General features: G+C 42.8%; 1 protein-coding gene and 1 long non-coding RNA gene across 4 annotated transcripts in view; both read right to left on the reverse strand.

Moving 5' to 3' along the window:
• Stard13 (StAR-related lipid transfer domain containing 13) overlaps positions 1-26,972 on the reverse strand; it is a 396,060-nt gene that overhangs the window by 282,507 nt on the left and 86,581 nt on the right. The gene's annotated exons all lie outside the window — the stretch shown is intronic.
• Positions 5,077-20,257, reverse strand: LOC134481141 (uncharacterized). Its single transcript, XR_010056433.1, has 2 exons — positions 16,491-20,257; positions 5,077-15,620 (listed from the first exon to the last, which is right to left on the reverse strand). It is a non-coding gene; the product is annotated as an uncharacterized LOC134481141 (long non-coding RNA).

Consider the following 26,972-nt stretch of genomic DNA (forward strand, 5'->3'; position numbering starts at 1 on the left):
CACGTAGAGAGTTCAATGAATCCTCTTCAGAGCTTTACATACATTGCACACCTTACAAACTGAGCATGCCCATGTCATCAGCAAGGATACAAAGAGAACACTAACCTCCCACCCCCAGCAAGCTCCTGTCCCATTTCCTTGAATCCTCCAGCACTCTCTGAATGAGAAGGGAACTCCTTGGAGAAAGGGCATTTTCAGGCATGGACAGACAATGTTTCAAAAGTCTGACCATAATTGAGAGCTAGAAGGAAGCTATGTCAGCCAGTACTAGTTAGTGTCTCATCAGAAGAACTAGGAGCCAATTGCCAGAGGCTTCCGCCGACCAAAGGGGAGGAAGCTTAAAGAAAACCATGTGATTAGATGCATGGGATCCTAGTAACACTAAAATGTGTCACATTTAAGTCACCAGAACACACTGGTGACAATGACAAAAGCCATTATTCTAACAAATTGTGAAGAAACAAGGGCTGATCTTTCCCTTTCTAAGTGAATTTTACCAAAAAAATTCTAAACATAAAGCAGAGGCTAGTGTTTACTACTTCCTTTGCGGCAACAAAATACTTGTCAGAGAAGCGTAGCATGTGAAGAATTCATAAAGGGAGTCACGTGACCAATTCTAATATTTGTGATTTATTGGGATTCTGTTTTAAACAAGCAAAATATATGACTTGGATATAGGATCATTATTTGATTCTAAAAATTACTGATGACTTTGGGTATGGTTATCCCTACAGACCTGCCCTGGCCTTTAGGGGTGGGTACTGAGGCAGGACACAGCGTTGGATGAAGGCCAAAGACTGATGGTCTCTGGCCTTGCAACTCTCTCTTACTATTCTGGGGTCCAGAAGCTGCTGGCTTCTGGCTTTAACTCTCTTTAATGCTTCGTTATTTTATGGCCCAAAGCCACAGGCTTCTGTTGATTAGCTCCTGCTGTTAACAGCAGAAGATTTAAAAAATAAAAGCTTAGTACCTTCTTTGTCTCTTGGTTCAAGGACCCCAGGGAGGCAGAGAGAGAGAGAGAGAGAGAGAGAGAGAGAGAGAGAGAGAGAGAAAGAAAGAGAAAGAGAGAGAAGGAGAACCACACTTGCAGAAAAAACACATACTCTGGATGAAGCTGAGAAAAAAAAGCTCCAACAATTTTACATACATACACACATACATACATACATACATACACACATACATACATATATACATATACAAACATACATATACATTCATACATGTATACCTATAAATGCATATATATATAAACATACATACATATACATGCATTCACACCTACATACACATGCATATATACACATACATATATACATATACAAATACACATACATATACATACATGTATACATACATACATATACATACATACATATACATATACAAACATACACACACACGTGCATACATCTATACATATACACATACATATGCACATATACAAACATACATATATATATACATACATGCATATATATACATAAACATGCATATATACATACATACAGAGACACACGTTTTGTGGATGGAGCAAAAGCTCCAATGAGCAAGCTCCTTTCTCAGTATTTATACTATCTATAAAAAATTACATCATAAAAGTATCAGGTAGCCCCATTACAGCAGGAAATTGATTACATGGTTTTCTAAATACTTTTACATTCCAATAAATTCATAGTAAGTTGAAGGCAATAATTCATGTCATAAATCGATAAGACTCAGTGAATAACAGCGGAGTTGTTCAAGTCTTTCCATTAAGACTAGTATCTGACTAGACATTCATTGTCGATTGTTAGCCCCATAAATTCATTACGAGTTCAAAGCAATGACTTTTAATGTCACAAGTCAGCAGGGTTTTGTCAAGAGACAAATCATCTGCCTTGTGTCTTACTATCTTGAAGTTTTATATAGATAAACTAGTCAATATTTTATTTTCTGTCCTTGCACCTACAGGAAATTGTTCATTCCCAGTTTATGACCTTTTGTTACCAGATAACAGACTCACGCCCAACCTTGTAGATTTGTTCCGAGCCTGCTTTCTTCTTCTAGTGCAATTAGCCAGTGACACATGGAGGTTTGCAGAGCTCTATTTGCATATTATATACTTGTATATATTATATACTTGTATACTATAGAGGAGGACTTGAAATTACTTGTATACATTTAGGAATTCTATAAAGTCATTGTTAGGAATTATGATATCATCAACTTGTCCACACATCACACGTATGAGAATACGTCTTCATGAAAAGCTGCAGAAAATCTGGCCAATAGGGTAGGCTATGTAATAGTGACAGGAAAAGTCCTAGCAGCAGCAAGAAGCAATCCTGGGACGAAGTCTTTAAGGACCCTGCATCTTAGAGCTCACCCATTGTACACCACGCAAAATGGTGGGCCATCTCCAGTAAGCTCACTTGCATGCCTTCAGCCTTTCCTAGTTGTCTTCTAACAGGTTATATTATGATTAGGCTTTTAAACTCCTTATCCTTTAGAAGACATCTAAGCGTTGTGTTGACTGAGGCCAGTGACTGGGACTTGCTTCATGTGATATGAAGTGGGGAGATGTGGGTACCAATAGAGACGAAGTGAGACTGGCGTGTGTCCGTCACAGCAGAAGCAAGGGGACAAGAGGATGACGGTTCATGTTACCCTTCTACCTTAGTCTGAACGTGTTTCCGAATTTTAACAGACAACTATATATGAGCTCGCTCTTCATAGCTGGAAGCACTGTTTGTAGTACCTCTTCCTTATTGGTGCTTTCAATTTCTGTAAATCTGACCTAGTCTGAAAGTATTAAATAGAAAAACCCCAGAAAGGACTAACTGAAAGTGTCAAATTGCACAGGTTCACACACGTCCCTGCCCATCCTGCCCATGTTCCGTCCGTGCCTCAGTCACTTAGGAGCCATCTTGGCTATTAACACTGCTGTTTTGGTATAGCGATGCTCATGTTCAAATCCCTGATAATTTACAATGTTGCAATAACACTGGCCACACTTTTACATTGTGATGTCATAACTCTGCTACTCTGTTGCTATTTGTTTCTGCTAATCTCACATTTTGGCTAATTTATAAGTTACCTTCCTCATAGGTACAGGTGTATAGGAAAACCGGGGTGTATATGAAGTTGGGTACTGTTTGCTACTTCTGCCCCTACTGGAGGTCTGGGAACTTACTCCAATGGAAGAGGGATACAGAAGTCTTCCTTTGCCCCCTTGGAATTGGTTCACACTTATCTATACGAATTAGACTTTGAGCTTGAGAAATGCCCAGCTTTAGTTCCGAGCACCTACGTGAAGGGTCCCAACTGCCTGTAACTCTAGTTCCAGGAGATCTGATACCCCCTTTTGGCCTCTGCAGGCTCTGTACTGATGTGGTGCACAAATATAGTCAAGCGGGTTCATAACACACACACACACACACACACACACACACACACAGAGAGAGAGAGAAAGAGAGAGAGAGAGAGAGAGAGAGAGAGAGAGAATAAATAAATCTTAGAAAAAAAAAGAATTTCACCTGAATGTACAGGAGATCTGCAAATTAATTTACTTACTGTCCTGTCATATTTCTGTAAGAGAACTGTAAAATACAAACTTTTGAAAAGCACGGTGGGAGACCAGAATTTGTGCACCCAGCAGGTAAAAGTCTGTGGCCAGCCTGCCTGTGTTACACAGGGAGCTTAAGGTCAAATAAGCTACACATAGTTAAACCTCATGTCTCAGAACCAAGGGCTGAGAGTGTAGATTGCTGTACAAAGCAAAAGAGAAAGGCTTTGAGCTCCTTCCCAGCACTGCTCAAGAAGAAGGACGTTCTGATTTTTCTGAATTTTCTGTCACTGACATGACTTCAGAATGCTACAAATTATTGATATTACAAAGTTGTTGAGAAATTAAAAAAATGTATTACAAGTATTGACAAATGTATTGACAAAGCATTGGTAAAAGATGAAGGTAAAATTTACCACTTTAATATATTGAGTAAGATAAGTCTGTGAAGACTTGGCCCAGGGAAGCTTGGCAGTTTTAATTGTCCCTTTGTTTGGTGACCCAGACAATATATTGAGTAGAGGCAAGACCTAGTTCGAATTTTCAATTTTAAAGGGTAGGGGAAAAAAAAGAAAAAAAAATGGACATAAAAATTTCTGAGTATTTTGTATTTAAAGAGGATTGTCCTTCTTTTCTTGTTTTGATTAAGCAGATGGGAGAGAAACAGCAAATTAAATGTGGGGGAAGGAATCATAGTCCCACAGCCGACATATTAAATGTGAGCCTTGTATAGACTTGGTGGTACACCAAGCCTGGTTAGATCTAGATTTGAACTAGGTAACTCTTGGGACATGTTTCCTTGTGGAGTCCCCCCAGCAGACTCCCTGTGAGTCATAGGATTGTGAAGGGAGTCAGGTGGCCATCTTTGAGTTGCCCCAAGGCTTACATCCGAGTCACCGGGAACCTGCAGTCAGCATTTACAGCATCAGTACTTGGAAAGACTTTTAGCAATGCATGAGAATCCAAAAGACTTGTGGATTGCTGAAGACCTGTGGTGTAACTGTATTGTGTAGGTAGACTTGGAAGTTTATTAAAATTAGAACACCGTAGATATCTTATCTTCAGTGCTAGGGCAATCTGAAAAAGAGACAGGCAAGCAGACAGAGAAAAAAGTGGGGCTTGAAAATAATTGACTTGAACTGGACATGGCAGCACACGCCTCTAATCCCAGCACTCAGGAGGCAGAGGCAGGTAGATCTCTGTGAGTTCGAGGCCAGCCTGGTCTCCATAGAGAATTCTAGAATGGCCTGGACTAAACAGAGAGACCCAGCCTGAAAAAATAAAAGATAACAATTAATACTCAATATTTTCTGTGTCTCAGGTACTTAAAAGTTGCCAGAATGTTTGACCATGGAAAATATGTGTTTCCTTGGGAAGAGGAAATTAAACGAAACTTTTAAGTAATGTTCACTTTGTAAAATATAAAATATTATTAAAGTTTTGGTATTGCAGGATCAGTAGACACTCTACTTTTAAGTATAGAGTCAAGAGAAAAGCCCCCAGCCCAAGAAATAAGGGTTATATGATAGACAGTACTTCAAGATGTAATTTATTGTTTACCATTAGAGCTTCTAAACTACATAAACATCAAAAAAGTCACCTCAGTAAACACGTATTGTCCAACCCTGGTTCTCTCCCTCGACGTCAGCCATAACTGTCAACACTGCACGCAGATGTGTGAGGTAGCTGAGGAGGACTCACGGCAGTAGAGCGAGTAGAAAGTTGCAGCTTCACAGAAAAAGAGCCCATCTCTATTATTGAACATCATTTACCAGGAGAGATCTGTCCCACAGGCATAGACTACCTTCCTCTAAATCCCGTTCTGTAGGCTGCAAATGAACGAGTGGGAGTACGGGCAGATTGGTTGCTAAGGAAGGCGATGGTCGAGAATGCTTTGCATTCAGTTCTGGAAAATTCAGCTTTGTTCATCACCAAAGTGAAATGGCCCACGATGCCACACAGTGCTTTCAAGTGAGGACAATTCCAAGCACAGCAGGAGAGCTTTGGGAGACCTCTGACTTCCCTCACAGACATGACTGTCAGAATATGTAACTGGTCACCGATGTTTACTTTGTGCATTTAAAGCAATGCTTTGCTGGCATTTTTTTCACTAGAAAAAAGAATTGTTAAGGGGGAGAAAACAAGAGAATAACAACAGAATAATAATAATAGAATCTCCACCCATAAAGCACCTCATAATGTGACATAATCTTAGAGGTGACCTGGTCGTAATAATACCCTGAGGGACAGCCTGGAAGTTGGTCTCCCAAGGGCAAAAAGAAAGAAAGAAAGGAAGAAAGAGAGAAAATCCCTATTATTCACTTTTTAAAGATCAAACAAGCTAAATGCATATGCAACTATTGAATTGTTTTCGCGTCTATAAGAATATAAGATCAGGGGGTTGGGGCTTTAGCTCAGTGGTAGAGCACTTGTCTAGCAAGCACAAGGCCCTGGGTTCGGTCCCCAGCTCAGAAAAAAAGAAAAAGAAAAAAAAAAGAATATAAGATCAGATCACAGTTATTACTAAAAGTGGATCTTTCTGGAACGTGCCAGTTTCATATTACTGGAATGGCAAAGAGGGACAGAGGCCAAAGTGAAGCCAAGGTAGAGCGGGCTCCAAGAGAGCAAATTAATCCTCAGGTGTGCTTTAGTGAATCGGATCTGTGTGTGTGTGTGTGTGTGTGTGTGTGTGTATCTGTGTGTGTCTGTGTATGTGTGTGTATCTGTATGTGTGTGTGTATCTGTATGTGTGTGTGTACGTGTGTGTGTATGTGTGTATATGTGTGTATCTGTATGTGTGTGTATCTGTATGTGTGTGTGTATGTGTGTGTATGTGTGTGTATGTATCTGTATATGTGTGTATGTGTGTATATGTGTGTATCTGTATGTGTGTGTATCTGTATGTGTGTGTGTACGTGTGTGTGTATGTGTGTGTGTGCTATATAATTCAGAGTATTGAAGATTAAGACCCTTCACTGTGCAATTTATAATCAAGTTTCTGTGTAAGGGCAGGATGCAGAAAGCTGCCAACTGCTTGGCTAATCTTCATATTATTCTCCTGCATCGAATTCCCATCTTTCCAAATAAGATTCAGCTCCAGGTATGGGATCTGCATGGTTGTGTCTTCCATAAGGCTGTTTATCGACAGACTTCTTTGCCTCATCATGGCTCGCCCCTTCTCCCAGGAGCCACCCTTACTGTATCCCTATCACTGTGCCAGAAGAGCATCAGGACATCCGAACAGTCCTCACTGTGAACTTGTATGCTCTCATCCCCTAAAAGGTTCTCCCAGGACAATCTGTTCAGACGTTCCATGGCATCGTCGGACACAGGAGACAATCGGGTAGGAAGCCAGCTACTAATGTGTGACTTTTTGCAAGTTCCCTTCCCTAGTCCTTGGTGCTTCCATTCAGAATGGGTAGATCCGGATCGTCTGTATGGCCCAGACTGGTAAGAGCTAATCCATACGGCTTTCTTAATGCTGTTTCTACAACCCTGGGCTGAAATCAGCCTGATATCAATAGCTATCATTTCATGGATATATGTGAAAGATCATAGGAAGGCTAAAAACATTTCCAGTTATGTTTTCTGTGGGCTTGATAACCAGAGGGACATGTTACCATATTTTAAATAGTCCATGTAGACAAAGTAAAGAAATAGAATCTGGGAACATTGAGATAAGGTATAGGCTAACAAAAAAAGAGCAAGAAGAATTCACAAGACCCTGGACAGGGAATGGGAACATCATCTGTGAAGGCTGGTGGAAGCAGAGCCCAAGGAGTGTCTCCGCAAGACTTTAGGTACTTAACGATGAGCCCCTTCCTACCACAGCTGTAGGGCTTTCTGTCAGTTCAAGCTGACAATGAAGATTAGTCATTGTGATTCCGCCATCTGTCAACGTGACAGACAAACACACCCCTTTAAACTGTTACATTCCGCCCTTAGGTCCTGTAGTCCGTCCCTTTGAATACTCAAAACCTTAACTGTTCGAATACTGTACAACAGGTCATATTTATCCTGGGAGCCCCTGCAAGATAAAAACATAGGCTACATAATTCCAACCTACGAGAGTTGTCAACATTTTCACTCCAAAATGAGGGAAGCAGATTAAGTAAAGACCGGATCATAAGTTACCCACCATACTCCTGTAAGTTAACCCTTGGCCGTGCTCCTGAAACTGCCTGCCTGTGTCCCTGGAAGCCATCTCAGGCATCTTGTGACTCACCAGCCTCGGGAGAAATCATTTCTTTGGTTTGCCTTTGGTGTTGTCCTCTCTGGGCTGATTTGCTGTTTGTCTCCATAGGAAACGTTTAAGCGATAGAGAAAGCCCAGACATGGTTCCTCCAGACTCAAGCACATCTGTCTATGTGTATTTACAGCTACTTGTGACACGCAGCTTTGGGTCACTGAGTGTGACCAGTGTGTCTATGTGTGATGCCGAATTCACCAGAAACCACTATTACATTGCAGGCCCTCCCAGTGCCAACCACCTGACTCTTGGCTTCAATCCCCGCCTGGCGCATTTGCTATTAAGCATTGTGTATATTTTGCTTAATTTATTATTGTTTTTCTCCCTCACCTAGTCTAAATTTCAGGAGAGCAGAGATTCTGCTCTTAGTGCTATATCCTTGGTAACCTCACCCATGTTTAGTAAGCCTGTGACAGACTCTGAGAATGAGTAGAGCAGTGGCTGGAGGGCAGACTGTGTGAATCTGACTCACGGCATATCTGAATTTAAGGCTTTCTGTGTTGTTACTGTTTTTCTTTTCTTTTCTTTTTTTTCCGGAGCTGGGGACCAAATCCAGGGCCTTGCGCTTGCTAGGCAAGCACTCGACCACTGAGCTAAATCCCCAACCCCTCTGTTTCACAGCACAACTGGATGGAGGGTACTGAGCAAAAGTCCCGCTTGGTTGAAGGTGGACGTTCATGCTTCCCATCATGCTTAGCAAAACAAGAGCGACCAATTGACCGCTGAAGACCGTGGTCAAACAGAGAGCCCTTGACGTGTTCTCTAGCTGTCGCCATTCATATTGCTACACCAATAAATATCGCTAAACCGTGTACACACAGCGGGAAGTATAGAAGCTGACGTTCCCACAAACAACTCTTCAAGTTCCCACAGCAGGATCTTCCAGCGTCAACAGTGCTGTGTAACTGAGTATCATCAGGCCCTGAAGCACAGATTCTTGGGACATGACTGAGTGACTCTTCATGTCCCGTCTTCTTGTGATTTGGGGCCTCCCTGTGAACCTCCCTTTCTTGAGAAGCCATGTCATATTTTTAGCACAGCCCTGCATAGATTAGACAAACTGTCCAAAGAGTAACGAAAAGATAAAAACATAATAGAAATCTAATTACTTCCACATTTTAAAGACCTTGTAATTGCATATGCCAATTTAGAAATACATTGTATATTCTTTGTCATAACCCCAACATCTGGATATTTAGAAGAACTACTTCTCTTGGGCAATAGACTGCCTACAGAAATAATGTATCTGGTACGTGAGATCCTCTGTGTATGGTGCTATTGAATGAGGAAACCTCAAAGACACTCCCTGGGGCAGAATGACTAAGGCTATGAATATTGCCTGCTAGTGTATTACGTTCTTTCCTAGTCTTGGGTGAAATATTTACACATTTGTATTTCCATGTTCCCATCTTCTGAACAGAACAGAAACCTTTGGCAGGAGGGAAAGGAAGAAGTTTTGAATAGTTCTAACGTTTTATTTTTTCCTCATTTTCCTTTCATAATGGATATTTTACATTGGTTTTCACCTTGGGAAAATAATCTTCCCATATTAAATATAATATATTTTGATTTCAGATAAGGATACTTGTATTTGACAATATTTTAAAAATTACAATAATAGTAACTTAGTCCTTCATGATATAGTTATCATTGTTGCCACTGCAATTTTTGTTATTATTTAGACATAGATTATATGTATATGCACATAACATAAATACGTGTGCATATAATAGTACATAGATGTAAATACTGTGGTAACTATAATACCCATAAGGCTAATGTATAGTTATGTGTATACAAATGTATCCCTGACTCATTAGACCACCAATTACATAATTACTTTTCTTTAATACATTCTATTATTACTAGATTATTGTTTCGTGTATGACTTGTTTCCCAGGACTGTTTCTGTCTCCTGCATGGACAGGCATGTGCAGTGTGGCTCTGAGTGCGGCTCACTCACACGTCTCCATGTTAGCAGCTCTCTCTGCTCTTCATTCACAATGCTCATGACAGAGTTTTTACATGTCTGTTCTTGATTTTAAACAAACAAACGAACGAATAAAAAAACAAGAGCCATTCACCCAGTATAAAATACTCTATTAAATCTTTGATGTGTGTGTGTGTGTGTGTGTGTGTGTGTGTGTGTGTGTGTGTGCGCATATGAGCATGTCAAACCAGAGGATTTCAGCTGTCATTCTTTCGGTGCTAGCCACCTAGGTTGAGTTAGGTCATTTGCTGGCCTCGAACACACTGGTTTGACTATGTTCTGCTATTACCCCAATAAATATCATTTTTCTCACCTAAGCTATAGATCTGTAAGAGACAGATGTCTTGTAAGGGAAATCTGCCTCGGCTCAGTTTTCATACCAGACTTCCTTTGTGGTTATTCCTTACAACGGGAAGAATAGACCTTGGCCAAGCTTACAGATTCTGAGATGGCATAAAAATCACTGTCCTGGAAGGACTGACATCATGACATCATGTCCTTCACAGTCATGCACGCACCACTTACGTTACATGCCAGTCATTAAGGTGTAACAAGAAACCCGGTCTGCTTCCCACCTGCGAAGACCAAATGTGCTGAGTGTTCTCTGATTGGCATCAGTCATCTGAATGCTTGCCTGTTAGGCTATTCTCAGAGAACAGAACAGAGGCTCTCGTAGTCAGTCTTGGCCAGTGTCTCTCTTAATAGACTGGAAGAGCTTGAAGGGGCTCGAGACCCCATATGTACAACAATGCCAACCAACCAGAGCTCCAGGGACTAAGCCACTACCTAAAGACTATACATGGACTGACCCTGGACTCTGACCTCATAGGTAGCAATGAATACCCTAGTAAGAGCACCAGTGGAAGGGGAAGGCCCTCTCCTGCTAAGACTGAACCCCCAGTGAACGTGATTGTTGGGGGGAGGGCGGTAATCGGGGGAGGATGGGGAGGGGAACACCCATAAAGAAGGGGAGGGGGAGGGGCTAAGGGGATGTTGGCCTGGAAACTGGGAAAGGGAATAACAATCGAATGTAAATAAGAAATACTCAAGTTAATAAAGAAAAAAAAAAGAGGAAACAATCAGTTTGAGATACTTAGAAAGTAGGTGCAAAGAATAACACTTCTTTGGTGCAACTGATTGGGGAAAGCTTATCTCTTGTGAATCAATATATTACTAAAAATGTTAGTACCGTCAATGAAGAATTTAGTCAATCAGTAATGCAAGAGGTAGAGAGAGGGGGAACTTTCTTTCTTATGTCCCCTAAATATCTTTTGCTTAAAAAAATTTCAGTAAATATCTTGAATTTCCACAAAAAGGACATTTTGTTAAGCAGTAGTAGTTGGTATTGGTTGAAAGTTAAATGCAAATTCAAATGAGTTGATATGGCCATTTCCCAGGAGACCAGATAATCAGGCACTGTTGCTGTTTGAATGCACAGGAAGGTTGGAGTGCATTAAAACTTTTTACAAACTCAATATCTATGCGAGACAAATTTTTCTCTTCCCTAGGTCAAATCTCAGTTTTCTTATCTGTATATGAATAATTAGGAAGTTGATTCCTGTTAATATCCAATTAAAGTTAGGAGAGAAAGTGTTCCCAGCTTTCTGGTGTGATTTTTCTTTTTCCTATTTTTTACATGGCTTATTTCCTGTTTACCTTGATATTCATAACTACAGGAGAAATCCCAACTAGCCAAAGCCTAGGATTAACCATGGAAAAGTTGGCCAGTTAATACCTATCAGAGTTCTCTGCTGAGCCAGCTCAAGTTGGGATTTCCTTTTTAGCGTTTTAAGGCCACATGAGAAGTTGAGACTAACTTTGGCAGTGGCAGTGTGTTTGTTGCTTTTTATCATCTTTTAAACCTCCTTGTTTCTCACTTTTCTTATTTATGAAGTAGGCATGATACCTGCCATTTTACCAAGGGGATATTGTTAAAGTCAATTAAGAAAAAGGTACAATTGCTTTGAAGCTCAATATTAATTAAAGGAACAGCATTAGTATTTAATGGAGGATCACCTGCAGTGTTTTATTTAATTCATTTATTTATTGTTCAAATTCTGTACGTATGTATTAAGTGTGTTATCTACTTCAGAACCAATAGACACTAAATCTCAAAGCAAAAAAAAAAAAAGAAAGAAAAGAAAAATGAAAAAAGGCCTCCCACCCAGATCGTAAAATCAGTCAGCCAATGGGTGGTAAAACTAGTCTTAGTTCCTAACCACAGCTCAATCACTAAGCTCTAGCTGACTTCACGGTGATGTGTTTATCTTTTCCTTTATCATATGGACAGATTCTTGGCTCATTTGGTTGCCAAATTGACCTATTTATTTTGTCTACCATCTGTTTTAGATCACTATCAGTCTTTTTTTTTTTAATTTGGACCTAATTAAACCATAGATTGAACATCCACTAATGTTACACATAAATACTGCCGTGTCTTCTCTCACAGGTCCTGTGGCTCTGTGCACTGCAGAAAGGATGAAGGCTGTGAGGACAGAGTGAAGTGGGTGCGTGTATCCTGCAGTGTCTGTGTGTAAGCCTGGGATTCTGAAGTGACGAATGTTGTAGGTGATGGGTGCTGAGTTTTGTGGTCCTAGTGTCAGTTTGGTGCCATGAGAATTGATAAATGTCAACATGAAAAGCTCTGTGTTGTGAAATGATGAGTCCTATTCCTATACACATCAATAAGGAGCTTGATATTAACAGATGTGCATCAATAAGGAGCTTGATATCAACAGATGTTCATCAATAATGAACTTGATATCAACAGATTACATCAATAAGGAACTTGATATTGACAGATGTGCACCAGTAAGAAGCTTGATATCAACAGATTACATCAATAAGGAACTTGATATTGACAGATGTGCACCAGTAAGAAGCTTGATATCAACAGATTACATCAATAAGGAACTTGATATTGACAGATTACATCAATAAGGAGCTTGATATTGACAGATGTTCATCAATAAGGAACTTGATATCAACAGATGTTCATCAATAAGGAACTTGATATTGACAGACATTAAAGTTTTTAAATAAACACTAATCAACCAACACTGTCTCACACACACACACACACACACACACACACACACACACGGGCACACATGTGCATACACACACACTCGTACACACACACTCACATGTTCTCATACTCACGGGCACACACACACACTCAGACACACACTCACACGCACATACGCCCACACACACACACACACAGAGCAACAACAAACCCTACCATACATTAGGGTTTAAGCAGCAGATATTTATTTCTCTTGTTTCTGGATGTTGCAAGTCCAAGATGAAGGTGCTAGGAGATGGGGGAGGGTCCTGCTTTCCATTTATGTTCATTTATTTATCTTTGCGTGGTCTCACAGGGCAGCCAGAGAATGGCTTTCTCTCATTTTTCTATCCGTGCTAAGTCCACCACCAGACTTTGCCCCATAGCAAAGCATAAGGTATTAAAGCTGACTGTCCCACAGGCCCACATCTCACCACTTTGAGGGCCGTGTCTTAAACAAATGAGTTTTAGAGACATGCAACAGCCATAACAGTGACTATACATTCTCGGTTTCTGTGTAAATAAGGACCAAAGCCAAGGCCTCTGGAAACCCCAAGGAGCCACCTTTTTAGAGCAAAAGAGTCCATCTAATTTATATCACTACCTTTGAAGATTGGTTACGTGTTGTTACAAAGCAAATTGAAGAAGATGAGGATGATAAATCCAGCAGAGTACAGGAAATAAGGCTGATATTTCCCATGTTCTGGATAGTTACCTATGAAGGAACTTCCCTGTGGCCCCTGGCGTCTATCTCATAGCATTTTGCTATGTGCATTTGAAATTATTTCTCTTAATGACACCAAAACAGGATATTTTAGAGATGGTCAACGGAAGTGTATTCTTGCTTCTAAGTAAATCTATTGTGGGTGCTTATATTTCTTTAGGCACAATCAAGAGAGTGTTTGCCTCTGTGGTGACTCTTAACATTTGTTTATATGCTTAGCAGTGAAGGGAATAAAGGTTTGCTATGTATTGTGAAGAAAAAAAGACTCTAGCCTTCTGTACTGCTCGATTCCAGGACCAGCATCACTAGAGAATGTGAGGGGTCTGAGAGAAGATTCTAGCCACTATTCTAACCACCATTCTAAACTTCATTCTAACCATCATTCTGTTGTTGTAAAAATATAAAAAATAAAAGTCTTTTTACCCACTCTAGGTCCGTCACCACAGTGCCCCCAAGATATCTGCTAGATATCTTAGTCTCAGTCAGCAAAGCCTCTCACCCACTTTGCTCCATCCCATATCACACTGCCGAAGGCCTCTCTCTGAGCCGTCAGCAATCTCTCTACCTATCTAGTTCCCAAGGCAGGTTTCCATGCCAGAAACACACATTCAAACTCCGTGGCATCCCACACACTCCCCCAAATTCGATTCTCCACATGAAAGAACACACAACACAATAACCTCTGATCCAATTGATAAGATATAATTGCCCACCTAAACATACAAAGCCCAATACCATCCATCCCTCAAGAACATTCATAAAAACCTGTAAATACACAGAGTGGAATCTTAACGTCAGCCTCCATGTTCTGTCCGCCACGGCTTCTCTCTGTCCCTCTTGTCTCTTTTCCGTTCCAGTCCTCTCCCCTTCCCTCAAACTTTTCTCCCACCCATCCTTCCTTCTCGTCCAATGACAAGCCTCCTTCTATCTTGTACCTGCCTCACCTGTGACATCATCCCACATCGTTCTAACCATCATTCTGGTTCTCGTTCTTTATGAAATGGAAAGTCTGAGAGCGTTTTAAAGTGAGATGCCAAGGCTAACACAATTGCTTGGGGCTTGGCAAGCCATGGCTGTTGTAAATGTAAATGTAGAATGCTCACTTTTTAACATGAATGATGTTAACTCTTAGACAAAACCATACAGTATTTGAAAAACAGACAGAATGGGTTTTTTACAGCCTTTGATTTTGCATCTCTTCAGAACACTCTCCATCTATGTGGTTGCTTTTCATCCTTAATCCGGAGGAGGTACACATGTGTTGCAAGCTCACTGTTGTGTGTTCCCCTAGAAAATGTTCAGGTAACCCAGAGAGGGCCACAGAGAAACCAATGGGAATTATTCCTTATCTAGAATGCCTGCAACATGACGTGTCTTGGGTGTTCAGTTTTAAAAGTATTTAGGTCTGCGCATAAGATTTCCTAGGATAGCGTCCAAATCTAAACAGAAGATTAATTTGTTACGTGATTCGAGGGTCATTTTACTTAATACAAAGATTACTTAAGATTTGTATTTTGTGTGTTTTAAGTGTGACTTATCACATGAGTATGCTGGTATGGGGTTTTTAACTTATGGCATCACAATTGATACTCGGGAAGTTTTAGACTTCAGAGCATTTTGGATTTTCAACTTCTGGATCGGGTTACTTAATCTATACTTGCATTTACAGTTGTGGTTGTGTGGCTAGCTCAGAGAATGATGCTCGTGTCAAAACCATAGCCTGCAGTGCACAAAGAAGCCTCTTGACCCATCAATCAATCAATCAATCAATCAATCAATCAATCGATCGATCAGTAATATTTAGTTGCTTTTCATGCAACCAATGTGAAACTAAGAATGGGAGCAAAGAACAGTCTAAAATATTTAATATTTACAAATTTTTAATACTTAATCTTCACAAAAAGTTGTCTGTTTACAGCTTATCTGATGGGTGGATGGGGACTAGGCATGAGGGTTGTTCTTTTACTTCTCTGAAAACTGCTCCTGGTCATTTACTGTTTCCCCTTTCTTCCACAGAAACTTGAGTTTGTCCTGCTAATTAGCCTAGGACCAGAAAGTTCTATTTAAAATTAAAGTATGGCAAAAAATAAGAAGGCGATTTGAGATTGGGGACACGGTCTTCCATTTCATAGTTTTGCGATCAATGGAGCATTTACTGTGATCTCTCTCCTGGACCTGTATATATTTCTCAATTGGTCTCAAATCCGGAAGAGGGAGCTGTATAACTCATCGCCTTCCACAAACCTCAGCTTCTTCCTTGTAGCAAAAGAGTATTGGAAGCACAATTTCCTTCGTGAAGTCTCTCCAAAAAGGAAGTGAGCGCTGATTTTTTTTTTTTCAGTTTGGTCATAAGCTCTCTGAAGATGCAATTCGCACGACTCATTCTTAAAATACCACATGACCACATAAAGCTACTTGGGCTAACGCTCAGAGCTCAGGTTCTTTCCAGGCATCTCTATGTGTTTATGAGTATCTATATTTCCTTTTACGGACCAAACCTAAGTTACCAGTGTTCTACTGATGATGAGCTTCCAGCATGGAGGTCTGCTTGAGGTCTGGTTGGTTGAACATTAACTATAGGATATTATAAAAGCCTTCTCTTCAATAATAATGAACATCCTCTCAACCCACTGTCAGAAATGTTACTCGTGTTGAGAAGGGATAACAAGTAGCAGCTTTGGAGCTTAGAAACAATGTTTTAATTAGTAATAGAAGTATCTAGAAAGAAACCTAAAGAAAGGTAATCTTTTCCCCTTAGTTTGTCTTTTTTTTTTGGTTCTTTTTTTCGGAGCTGGGGACAGAACCCAGGGCCTTGCGCTTCCTAGGCAAGCGCTCTACCGCTGAGCTAAATCCCCAACACGCCCCTTAGTTTGTCATTCACTCAAATAACTCAATGATATTTGCAGAACATACCCATAGCACCCAGCTTCCTCTGGTGTCCGAAGTGGGAAGCATGAGAGGAAAGGTTGAGTCAACTGTTAGGAAAGAACTTTGATATTCAGACAGAACAATCTGGTTCTGACTCAATAGATGTTCACAAAAGGTAACTGAGAAACAAATGGGTGGGTGGCAACTTTGGAATTCTTGGCTTGTCTAAAACTCTAAACTGTGGATGTGTCTAGCTGTGGACGGATAGGCAAGGTAGACTGTGGCTGGACATGGTTAAAGATACTCAGAAAAAGAACTCATTGTAAAGATGGTCGCCTGTGTTTGAACTCTGGGTCCTTGGGAGGACCTGGGTTTTCTGGCTTGATGACTGAAAGAGGAGGCCAGAAGAGAAAGCAATGAGACAGGAGCAATTTCCTGAGGACTTTCATGAAGGCACTGCTCAGTAGCACACGGAACAAAGAAGCTGGGTGCTGGGTGCGGGGCAGAGCAGAGGGCACTTTCCCTTCCTGGAGCTTTGTGGGTAGATTCTGAGATACACGCTGGAACAGCCTGGAGCTGGATTAGACAGAGGGGTGTGTGTAACACTCAGTCTGCCTCAGTGTGTTTGAAGCTTTTTTGTGCATCGTGATGGGGAACGGTGATAAGACTATAGAGTCCCACCTGGTCCATTAAAACAGGACAGAAAGAAACACCAGTGCCTGCTACCATGTGCCCAACAAATCCAAGGTCCCCATGCCCTTCCCCTCCCAAGGTTCCTAGGACATAAAGACCTTGAGATGTACTTTGGTCGGAAATCCTAGGAGTTGCTGTTTTTAGAAGTGGGAGCACAGCCATAAAGAGAAGATTTACTTAAAGGTATTGCTTCCAATTATGAAGATGTCACAGACGCGTGAACACTAGGGTGTGGTCATGTTAGGTATCAGCTGTGTGGCCTTGCTCAGGTTACTCAAGTGTTCTGGCTTTGGTTTTTGTATTAGAAGAATATGACCTTTTCGATGGCCTGGGAAGGTCACCATGGAGTTGATGGAGAACCGTTAACATGGGAAAGCTTCCTTAATAAAGTCTTCTGTTTGCATGGAATACGGAGGAGTCTGGTATCCATGAAAGGTTTGAGCACACTGATTTATAGGCTGCATCATCAAATAACTTTTTAATTTTGTGTAAAAAATGCTTTTGTGTCTTCCTATACTGTTCCCAGGAAATAATTTTCCCACATAGACAACAGTCATAGAACAACCTAGAGCTGCTGAAAAGAGCTGCTCTGAGGGGCATCCATGAAGGTGTTGGAAAATGAAGCAATAGTGGACACAAACACACACATACGCACATGCACACAAACACACACGAAGAATAGAAAAGCCACTGGGAGCAGTAGGAGGTGGGGACATAAAAAACTGGCCTGAAATTAACATGTTTTATGGGACAGAATATGGGACAGTCAGTGTCCAATCTCCCTGGTGGCGATGGCACTACTGGGGAAACTTAATTTTAAATTGTCTGCCAGTGTCTGGATTGTATGCCCAGGAAGAGCCATTTTCACATCTAGGAAGCCACTGGAAGCCCATACTCCTGGTAAAATAAAAATAAAAACTGGGTTGGGGATTTAGCTCAGTGGTAGAGTGCTTGCCTAGCAAGCGCAAGGCCCTGGGTTCAGTCCTCAGCTCCGGGGGGGGGGGGGGGGGGGAACAACAACAAAAAACTATTTATGGAATGTAACATGTGCTCATGCTAAGTATATAACAAATGAGACGGCTTTAAGAGTGGGCAATAAATATTTTAATAAAAGAATCTGATTGCCTCCCAACAGGAAGATAGACTTCCCTGGTGTCTACTGTGTCCCCTTCACTCTCTGAGGGGTCAAGGTTTCAACATTAATGATGCTCCAAGAAGAGGGGTTTCCTCCTCTTGCTCATCTTCACAGACTTTCTTTAACCCATAACCCGTGAATGTTTATGAGCCTGACAGCTAACAAAGCACTTTATATACACAAAGCCCTTGGTTTGCAGAGCAGTGGCTGGGAGGTAGCATAAACCCAGGAAGTCACTGCATATTGACTTCAGAATCTGCCTTTCCCTTTAGGGTCACACATTCATGGGGTTAGAGTGACCTTTGACTTTCGCCTCTATTCCTAGGCTGATCCAAGTTGGAGCTGTTTTTCTTACTTGAGAAAACCAAGACTGTTCTTTTAGTTAATTCCACATTGGTCTTGACTAGCTTATGTCTGTCTACCTGAGTCGTCCTCAGTAAAACCTGAGTCGTCCTCAGTAAATTCTGCTCTGTGCATGGGCACCATTTTTTTTTTCTTTTTTCTTTTTTTCGGAGCTGGAGACTGAGCCCAGGGCCTTGTGCTTGTTAGGCAAGCGCTCTACCACTGAGCCAAATCCCCAACCCCATGGGCGCCATTTTTATCTGGTTTATCCCTTGGAAATCACCTCAAAGTATCATTTCCTTTAGTCTTTATTTTTTTTTTTTTTTTTTTTTTTTTGGAGCTGGGGACTGAACCCAGGGCCTTAGCGTTCTACCACTGAACTAAATCCCCAATCCCTCCTTTAGTCTTTTTAATGACATTTATTAATTTGTGTACGTGCAAGTAAGTATAGGGGCTCACGTGAGGTTAAAGGACAACTTTTGGGAACCAGATCTCTCCTTTCCCCATGTGGGACCCAGAGATTGGATTCAGGTCCTGAGGCTTTGAGGTGAGCACTTTTATAGGCTGAGCCATCTTGCAAACCTTCTCTTGTACTTTCAAAATGTCCTCCCTGATATTCTGGAAGAAGTGATGTCTTGGATCCCCGTGAAACCCCCCTTCCTATGTCTTCCCATGAGTTAGCTACAGGCGGCGGGGGAAACACTTGGGATATGCTGAACACACATTTAACTGTGAAGTCCTGGGATTAGGAAAAGGAAACATCTGATTAATAATTTTGTATAGTTATTTGGTGAAATTAGCTTTTATTTCACCTGCTGCTTTTCCTTTTTAATTTTTTTTTGAGACAAGATCTCACTTTGTATCATAAGCTGCCTTGAACTCATAATTCTTGGATGTCATCTCGAATCATAGAGGTGTGCCGCCCTCACTAGCCTTTTTTAAAAATGTGTGTGCTAGAAATTTTTCAATAACATGAGTCGTTCTACTTAAACTCACATGGGCAGTGAGTGCTGACAATAGTGCCTTAAACTCTGGATCCCAGGTCTTCGTCAGAGACTCCATCCCACTCCCGCAGGAATCCCACAGCTCCTGGCTTAGATTGTTCTTCACAGTGGGAGTTAGCACTGCCCATGAACTAGTGAGAACTGGTTCCCTTTGAAGATTTCTATCTGAAAAAAAAAATTCTCAGCTCACAAAGAGTACTTGGTACCACTCACTCATGCTGGTCCCAAATTTATTCCACCGGGATTAAAGAAAAATGTTTCCCTTACTCTCTGAGGACTTAAATCAGAGACGGGGTGGAACATTCACACATATTCTTGCTTGCCATGGAGGGCTTCCTGGATAATTACACCCAGTGAGACACTTCTACATGAAGCATGGAATTCAAGGGAGCTCGTAAGGGCTCCTCTGAGAATGCGGAGTTAATAAAAATGGCTGGTGAGACAGGATGTGTTCTTCCTGATGGGAGTTCACAAGCGATATCAATGCAGCCCAAAGGATCAATGGGATGGATTCCGATCAACAGCTCAGTGGTTTGACTTATCTCTCAAATGCGGTCCAGTGTTAATCTTATACTACTGATGTTTTAATAGAAAAGTGGGTACAAACACAGATTCTCTCTCTCTCTCTCTCTCTCTCTCTCTCTCTCTCTCTCTTCCCTCTTTCCCTCCCCCCCACCTCTCTCTTCCCTCCCTCCCCCCCCACCTCTCTCTCTTCCCTCCCTCCCTCCCCCCACCTCTCTCTCTCTCCCCTCCCTCCCTCCCCCCACCTCTCCCCTCCCTCCCTCCCCTCCCTCCCTCCCCCCACCTTTCCCCTCCCTCCCTCTCCCCACCTCTCTCTCTCTCCTCTCCCTCCCCCCACCTCTCTCCTCTCCCTCTCCCCACCTCTCTCTCTCCTCTCCCTCCCTCCCTCCCCCCACCTCTCTCTCTCCTCTCCCTCCCCCCACCTCTCTTTCTCTCTCTCTCTCTCTCCCCTCCCTCCCTCCCCCCACCTCTCTCCTCTCCCTCCCCCCACCTCTCTCTCTCTCTCTCTCTCTCTCTCTCTCTCTCTCTCTCTCTCTCTCTGCCTCTCACCCCTCTTCTCCATCCTTAAGCTGTAGCTCTGGGTTCATTATATAAAGAAAGTACATTGAGTTTACAGAGACTGGGACTGGGACTGGGAGAAGGAAGCCCAGGAGCCAGAAAAGAATCTGGGCCACTGAGCAAGGCCCGGACCCCAGCCGGCTAATCAGCCTTTATTTTCCTTGCCGTCTCCCGAACACTTTTGAGGGGAGGGGGGGCATTGTTTGATTTATTTTGCCCTATAGGTGTTATAGCATCTCCAGGATTAACCCTCCCTGTGGACTTAGTTGTCTTGAATCAAGAGACAGTCTTTTCAGAATGCAAATGTTACTGAGTGTTAAAAAGCTTTTGCTAATTTACACATTAGTGTGAATTTATTCTAGCAAATTGCCCTGAACTTACTGCTTTGGCAATCTCCTTTCAAAATAAGGGCTCGGAAGACATGCTTCTGCTCCCTTAATCCAACAAGCTAACAAACCAATTTATGTCAACTCTCAGAAGACATTTTATTTGCGAGATGAAAAGTTCAGAGCTTACACAGAGGCACCTCTCAGGCTTCCCCCAGTAGTAAAATGATGTTTATAACTAGGCCCACTAAACTGGGCTGCGGCTCTTGTGGCCCGTCTCCTCTGGAGAATCTGTGGTCAGTTAGCTATGTTTCTTCAGTGGTATGGCCATCTTGCTAACTTGCTCCTGAGGAAAAAACAAAAAACAAAAAACCCCTCTGATCCTGAAAACAGCCCTAAATAAACTCATGGAGTTACCCTTCCCCATACACACACGCGCGCACACACACACACACACACACACACACACACACACACACTATAAAAACCAAACCAAGTCAAACAAACCACACACACAAGAATCAGAACTATTTTGGGAAGAGGAATAACAGCTGGGGTGGATATAGGCTCCGCCCCACAGTTACCTGGCAACAGCCAGTAGGCCTGACTCTCTATAAAAGGGGCTGCTTGCCCTTCCTCTCTCTTGCTCTCCCGCCCTTGCTCCTTAAGCTGCTCTCCACTCCCTTTCCGCGCTCTCTCTATGGCCGGCCTCTATTTTGCTTACATATCCTGAATCACCATCCATTGAAGGAAGTGGTGGAAGGCACCAATACAATGGAGGAACCTGAAGACGGGGCTGACCCAGAGGCCATGGAGAAGTGTGGCGTACTGCTCAGTAAGCGTGCCCAGCCTGCTTCCTTATAGAACCCAGGACAACCAGACCACGGAAGGAAGGCCCCACTCACAATGGGCTGGCCCCTCCCCCACAACCACAGACCTCCAAACGCTCTACGGGCTTGCTTACAGTCCCTTCTTCTGAGAGCATTTTTGTTTTGAGTTTCCCTCCTCTTAGATGATTTTAGATTGCGTCGAGCTGACATGAAACTAGCCAGAGAACCATTATTATATGTGATAATTATGTACGCTAGTAGAAAGGGGTCTTTTTAAATATGAAAACTGGAGCGATTGCTGCTCAGAGGTGGGAGAGAGGGTTGAAGAGCAATTATAGTCTTCTGGTTGGGGCTGTGGGGAAGGAAATGCCCCCTTTGCTTCCATATTTGGGCAAGGTGAGAAATGACTCATGGTGGGTTATCAGTTCTGCCCACTCTGTGGGAACCACTGTGCAATTTCGGAGCAACTCAGGACCTTCGTGATGAGAAACTTCCTAGTCACTCCGCATTCCACTCGGCCTGCCGGAAGTTTTCCTCTGTGTTCTCAAGGGAGCCACTGCGGTGTTCTTGGAGTAAACCCCCTTCTGCCACTTCATCGGATTCCATCTATGAGTTGGGTCATCCTAGTGGGGCCACCCCCTAGGTCACTTGAAGTTGTGGAACAAGATGATAAAGACGTTTTGCTGGACCAGTGTCAATTGGGCTTCTGAAATTTCCCCTGAACGTGTATGACTGAGCACTTCCCTGTAAAATCATTTTAGAAAGAACCCTGCCTTCTACCCTCTTTATCCAACGCCCTCCCCATCTCACAAAGACTCTAATTTACATCTCTTCTGTTGTCCTCCACAGAGGACGCCACACCAACCTGGCTTAATTCCAGCAAGAATCTCATTACATTGTTTTGTACTTTTAATGTTTCTTCTTCTTGGTAACCCTTCAGTCCACAGACTTTGTATGTCTCTTTACCCAAAGTCCCTTTTGCCCAAGCTGTTTTGGATTTGAACCAGGTCTCTCTTCTGCTAAAAAATCTAGTTGCTATAGTCATAACATAAGTCTTCTTGAAATGTTTTATTAAAATCTTTTCCCTGTGTGTATATGTGTTTGCCATATGTGTGTGAGGGCACCCATGAGCCAGAGAGGCCAGAAGTGGACCTCCTTATTGGTCAGAGCCTTCTACATGGTTTAAGACTCAGTCAGAGTCTCAGTCTCTCTCTCTCTCTCTCTCTCTCTCTCTCTCTCTCTCTCTCTCTCTCTCTCTTCCCAGCTTTACCTGAGTTCTCACAGTTCAAATTCAAGTTATTTCACTTGTACCCACTAATCACCATCTCTGGCGCTCTCTAGGAATGTTTTAAGAAATGTCCTGATGAAATAGACGGCTTAGTGGTCAAGAGTACTTGGGCTCTTCTAGAAGACTTTAAGTTTGGTTCTTAGCACCCATCCCTACCCTGCTATAACTCGAGACAGACACCCTGTTATGGCCTCAACACACACACACACACACACACACACACACACACACACACACACACACACCATGCACATATTTACTAAATCTTAAAAAAAGAAAATATCCTGAAAAATTTGTTTTAACCAAAATAATCACAGGAGGGGAGGTAGAGGGAGGGAGGGACCTAGGAGAGCGAGAGGAGGGGGACGGGAAAGAGGGGCAGGATCAGGTATGGGAAGAGACAGGAGAGCAGTACAGAGGGAGGGAAACTGAACAAAAATATGTAGCAGAGGGGATGGGGAACTGGGGATAACCACTAGAAAGTCCCAGATGCCAGGGAAACAAGAGGTTCCCAGGACCCAACGGGGATGACCTTGGCTGAAACACCCAACAGAGGGGAGAATGAACCTGTAGAGACCATTTCCAGAAGATAGGCAAGGCCCCCAGTTGAGGGATGGGGCCACCCACCCATCTCAAAAATTTTAAGCCAGAATTGTTCCTATCTAAAGGAAATGCAGGAAAGAGTGGAGGAAAGGCCATCCAGAGACTGCCCCACTGGGGATTCATCCCATCTGCAGACAGCAAACATAGACAACATTGCTGAGGCCAAGAAGCACTTGCTGACAAGAGTCTGGTGTAGCTGTCACCTGAGAGGCTCTGCCAGCACTTGACCAATATGGAGGCAGATACTCAAGCCAACCATAGGACTGAGCCTGGGGACCCCAATGGAAGAGCTAGGGGAAGGACTGAAGGAGCTGAGAAGATTGCAATCCCATAGGAAGAACTACATCAACTAACCAGACCACCCAGAGCTCCCAGGGACTAAACACCAACCAAAGGGTACACATGGAGGGACGCATGGCTCCAGCTGCATATGTAGCAGAGAATGGCTTTGTTAGACATCAATGGTAAGGGAAGCCCTTGATCCTATGAAGGCCTGATATTCCAGCGTAAGCGGATGCTAGAGCAGTGAGGTGGGAATGAGTGGGCGCGTGGGTGGGGGAGTACCTTCACAGAGGCAAAGGGGATGGGGATGGGATGGGGAGTTTGCAGATGGGAAACCAGGAAGGGGGACAACATTTGAAATATAAATAAATAAAATAACCAATAAAAACTATTTTAACAATGCCCAATTCAAAAGCCACAGAAAATATTGTTCAACAGTGGCCCAAATGTTCTTAATCATTAGTTCAGCTTCACAATCCAGAAGATAAACAGTGAAGAAACTTGAAACCCCCAACAAATCATTTCTCCAATCTTCTTGGGTAACTCATTAGTAACGTTTGTGAGTTCTACACTGAGGATCCCAACACCGGATCAGCAACTCTCGAGAGGTTCTGAGCAGAGCAAGTGTTCAGTAAATTTCTGTAGGTGGACTCCAGTACATTAGCAAAGTCATTGAAAATATATCCTCTGCTTTGTTGAAAGCCTGTAGATGTCTTCTCAGATATACTTGATCTTTTCCAGTTGCTGTTTGGGGTGTGCGCGCCTGTTGACTTAGGCAGGTGCTGCACAAGTCTAGTGTGGAGAATTTATTACAATTGGTGCTGCTATCTAGTCAGAAATAGAGGAAAATTGTGCCATCAGCCACAGATATAAACCAAACCGGAATGAAAGCCTTTTGCTCTTCAGATAGGACTGCCAAGAAGGCTCAGTGGGTAAAGATGTCTGTTGCCAAGCCTTATAATATGAGTCCATCTCTGGACCCACATGGTGGGAGACAACTGACTCCCGTTAGTGGTCTTCTGACCTCTGTAAGCATATAGGACAAGAGCCCCACTCAACACACACACACACACACACACACACACACACACACACACACACACACACAGAGAGAGAGAGAGAGGAAGTAAATAAATGAATGATTTTTATGTAATAAAATCATTGAAAATTTGAATTTCTGATATACGATATTTGGGATTCTTTTTTTTTTAATAATTCAGAGGCAAAGTATGTCTGGCAGCTGGGCTGATTTCAAGGGAAAATATACCTAGTACAGAGGCCCTGTGAGGCTTGTGACTGCATGTCTTGGATCGCACAGTACAAGTGGGCTGTGTTCCTGAAACAGATGTTATACTGTTTCACACAGCTGTGGCTCATTGCGATTAGCTATGGCAACAGTCTCAAAATCTGCAGGCAGGAAGCAGAGGAATCGGAGTATTCTAGAACAGATGATCATGATTTGATCATAGCATACGGTAGCAAGTATGTCCTTGAAGATGGCTGTCAGACTCCTGGACCATTCCACAGCCACAGAACCATTCCTTGCCAACCTCTGTTTTACCTGGTAACCATGGCAACCATGCTTCCCCTGCTGGGGAGATACACTCCGCTCTTCCTCAATTATTTGACCATTTGACCGCGCACAAACCATTTGAACTCCCTGATTATAGAGCCCAGGCAGGGACTGATGTGCTTAGAGTTCAGGAAATGAGAAGGAAGACTTAACAAGAGGCAGACGATTCTCACAGGGCACCAAAACCTAAGGCTTCCCCCTGCCTCTCCCTGCCCACTTCTGATCCGTCTCTCTTGTAGTTAAGACACAGGATCCTTTGCCAAATCTCTAGCTTCCTGTTTTATCACCACACCAAGCGAGAAGGTAAGCCTGAATGCTTCCTTGTCATCTCTGGTCGGATCCCAGGAAATTCCCTAAACAGAGGAGACCTCCGGAGTACAGAAAAGTCATCGCTGAAGACCTGTACCTCTCTGTCCAAGCTTCCTCCAACTGTATTGGAGGGGAAATGAGAAGTCTTGAGAGAAGAACAGTTTATGAGCTTCTTCCCCTTCGTCTTCTGCGTCTTAAAATCTCTAATGAAATCCTTTAGACGTTCTGTGGTGGGAGGAAATTTTTTTTCTTACTAGAGGGGCCAAAGAGTGCAAAGCTGTCCAGAGAGGCAGGGTAGCTTTTTGCTCAAGCCCTGGGCCCTCGGAGGGTAAGCAGCCAGAAGTCTGAGCAAGGCGTTCTAGACATTTAAGCCAAGCCTTGCCATGAGGTACAGTGAACAGAGGGAAGATGGGAAATGCCAGGTAAGAGGTGCAAAACTGATGTGAATAGGAGGTTAAGTAAACAGTGTTGTGGTTCAAGGGAAGTCCCACAAACCACGCAAACACTGAGCTCAGTCAGACAGGGATGGATGGCTTATCGAGTGCACACCCTAAGTCTGATTGATCAGGGGACTCAGATCAGAATCTGGGGACTCAGCTAAGAGCATTTCTCAGGGCCGGCTTACGAAGGCTAAAGCAGCAAAATCCACGGTGAGCCTGGACACAGGTGTGGGAAGTGCTGCCTAGTGGTTGGCTCTGACTCAAAGGCTTTAGATCAAACAGTTGTTTTTCTGTGTCAATAACTGGTCGGCAAATTACAGTAACAATATGAAATAGCTGACAGGCGTGGAACAAAATGGCTACAGCTATTGGAGGTGAGGAGTGACCAGGTGGGAAGCAGGGGCAGGCTTCAAAAATACCTAAGGATGCAAACACAGTGTAGTGTGGCCGAACCACTAAGTCAAGCCGGAGGCGATTTGATTTTCCAGCAAAGGCAACATAACAACATGGAGGGATTTTCCCATAGAACGGACACAGGACCAGATTAGTCTCCCTATACATAACCCGGGCTGGCTTCAAAACCACTGAGGACTGCTCAGAGTTCTTCCTCGTCAAGCGCTAG

The sequence above is a fragment of the Rattus norvegicus genome, chromosome 12, assembly GCF_036323735.1.
Source record: "Rattus norvegicus strain BN/NHsdMcwi chromosome 12, GRCr8, whole genome shotgun sequence".
Classification (NCBI taxonomy): domain Eukaryota; kingdom Metazoa; phylum Chordata; class Mammalia; order Rodentia; family Muridae; genus Rattus; species Rattus norvegicus.